Below are 2,500 nucleotides of genomic sequence, written 5' to 3' on the forward strand. Positions count from 1 at the left end.
TATTTTCAAAAGAACAGATTTTTTTTTTGTTGAGTTGAATTATGTTCGGCTACTGGTCTGTGCAGCCTAGGCTACATGGCTGCTCCATGCAAATGAAATATAGTTAGTTATTTTGTTCATTAAACAGACAAGACCCACATTTCCCTGCCCTGATCACAGTCAACACACACATACAGTATTTTAAGAATACACTGAAATATTACAGAATAAAATATAAATGATATTTTCCCCACACAACTTGAGTGACACTGCTGTCATAGTGCTTAGAAATGAGCCAACTAGACTAAAGTTGGTCCTGAACAGCGCTCAACATTCCACCCGCCTGACTGTGACCAAATTTCCAAATGGAGATTCAGTGAAAACAAGGATCTGACATTGATTGATTTATGAAGACGAGTTTCCACATGCAAAGCAACGCGATGGCATTGTGCCAATCAAAACTGTCAGATAATTATCATGTAGTTGACAACAAACCGGTACGCTATTGCCTCAAATAACTTTGGGAGTGTCAGTAAGCAATCATTTGATACATGCCTTTAATTATATTAGCCTACTTCATTGAAATATTTCTGCCATTCAGTGATAATCATTTCCACAGGACATATCTCCGGATCCATCCAGATGAGGTTAAGAAAACAGTGCATAGTGGTGGGCTATGCAAAGCACTGCTGCCAAGTGATATGCCTGGCAAAGTTTAGAACTACCATGATGATGGTAACAGCCTGTAACGGGCGCTGCCTAGCAACCATCAAGAGCTTAAGAGTGTAGTGCGTGCCGATACCGCCTCGGCATTATGGCTACGTTTCATACTAAACCGCGGGCAGAACTTCACCGCATTCATGACTGCCTCAGTTAGTGGAAATAAAAGTACAGGCTTTGTTGTGAGCAATACCTTTTAGATATAAGAAAAGGTGGCAAAAAGTTGGAGCCATGGTCAAATTGGCAGCAAAACGTCTTGGTATGTAAGGGGTATATCACTACACACAGGAGGTGGGCCTGAAGGGCCACCGGCTGTATCATTTCAGCCAAATGTTTTAAAGCAGGGGTGTCAAACTCATTTTGCCCCAGGGGATTCGTCCGGTCTTCAACGAGGTCCAGAGGATGGATGATTTGTTTGTCTAATTCCTAGCAGTCAATTCTAGATTTTTTCCCCAAACCAGATCCGGCCCACAGGGCGTATATTTGACAGTCTTGTTTAAGAGGATTCCTTCAATCTTCATCATGGCTGAAGACACATTTGATATATTCTTATTACTTATGAGAAAACCTATCAAAGTAACTTCAGAAAATGTATATTTTCCACCGTGAATGTTTTCACCTCAACCCTCCTCATTTCCACAGGACTATCTACAGAATTAAATCAGATTTCAGTACATTCATATAGAATAGGGCTCAGCTCATCAAATCATTCTCTACGTACATACCATATCTCTCTGTTCTGAGGGGTATTCGGTTACTCGATAAACGTACAGAATCGCTTCATTAAATAGGTTATTAAACAGGCTTTTTGACGGTGTGGTATGTGACATATCTGTCTGTTTAAAGTAGTATAGAGTTACTCCTTCCCCTGGCTGAGCGGAGTTATTAAACGGTGCCGAGCCAGGTCACGGCCTGCTAAATATTTAGGTTGGGAAGCCGTGCTCCTGCAGCCCTCCCAGATAGAGGGAGACCACGAAGGAACCTTAAAGTAAATAAACAAACACACACAGAGGGAGACGGCGAACCAGAGCAGGACGGCGGAAAGTTCAGGCTTGTTTCCATGACAACGCTGGGAAAATTAATCTGATATCATAGGAAAAACATGGCCCCCAACCCAATGATGTTGGGTCAGTTACTGATTATCTGGATTTTTAAAAATGTATTCTGCATTCCACACTCCTGTATGTCTCCTCCCTATCTTCCAGATGCCGACCACAGAAACTCAGCTTTAAGAGCGAGGAATTCTACCTGGCTTTAGTTTTAAGACCCCACAGACAAATTACTGTTAGGCTACTTTAAGTGGATAGGCATGTCTGCACACAGTCTTACATTGGATTACCTAGAACAACTCCTCGGAGCCTCCATGCAGTCCAGATGTGTGTTGCGTATGTTGGATATGTGAGTGTGTGAGCAACCTGTTACAATAGGAGACTGCGTAGGTGTCCCTTCAGTGTTGACAGAGAGATTAGTGAAGGATCAAGAGGCTCTCAGGAGGACATAGCTGTAGGGCCAGAGGCTGAACATGGGTGGCAGGTTGTTTTTGTGTCAGTCAGGGGCCATACCACACATTCTCTCTCTCCCTCACACGCACACACACACACACACACACACACACACACACACACACACACACACACACACACACACACACACACACACACACACACACACACACACACACACACACACACACACACACACACACACACACACACACACACACACACACACACACACACGCACATCGAAAGCACACAGACACTCCATACATAAACACTAGTTCACAGACAAACACACAATC

At 43.3% G+C, this 2,500-nt stretch overlaps 1 protein-coding gene across 1 annotated transcript in view; it reads right to left on the reverse strand.

Moving 5' to 3' along the window:
- akap12b (A kinase (PRKA) anchor protein 12b) overlaps positions 1-2,500 on the reverse strand; it is a 57,454-nt gene that overhangs the window by 27,191 nt on the left and 27,763 nt on the right. The window lies entirely within an intron of this gene.

Source organism: Oncorhynchus tshawytscha, linkage group LG18, assembly GCF_018296145.1.
Source record: "Oncorhynchus tshawytscha isolate Ot180627B linkage group LG18, Otsh_v2.0, whole genome shotgun sequence".
In the NCBI taxonomy this organism is placed as follows: domain Eukaryota; kingdom Metazoa; phylum Chordata; class Actinopteri; order Salmoniformes; family Salmonidae; genus Oncorhynchus; species Oncorhynchus tshawytscha.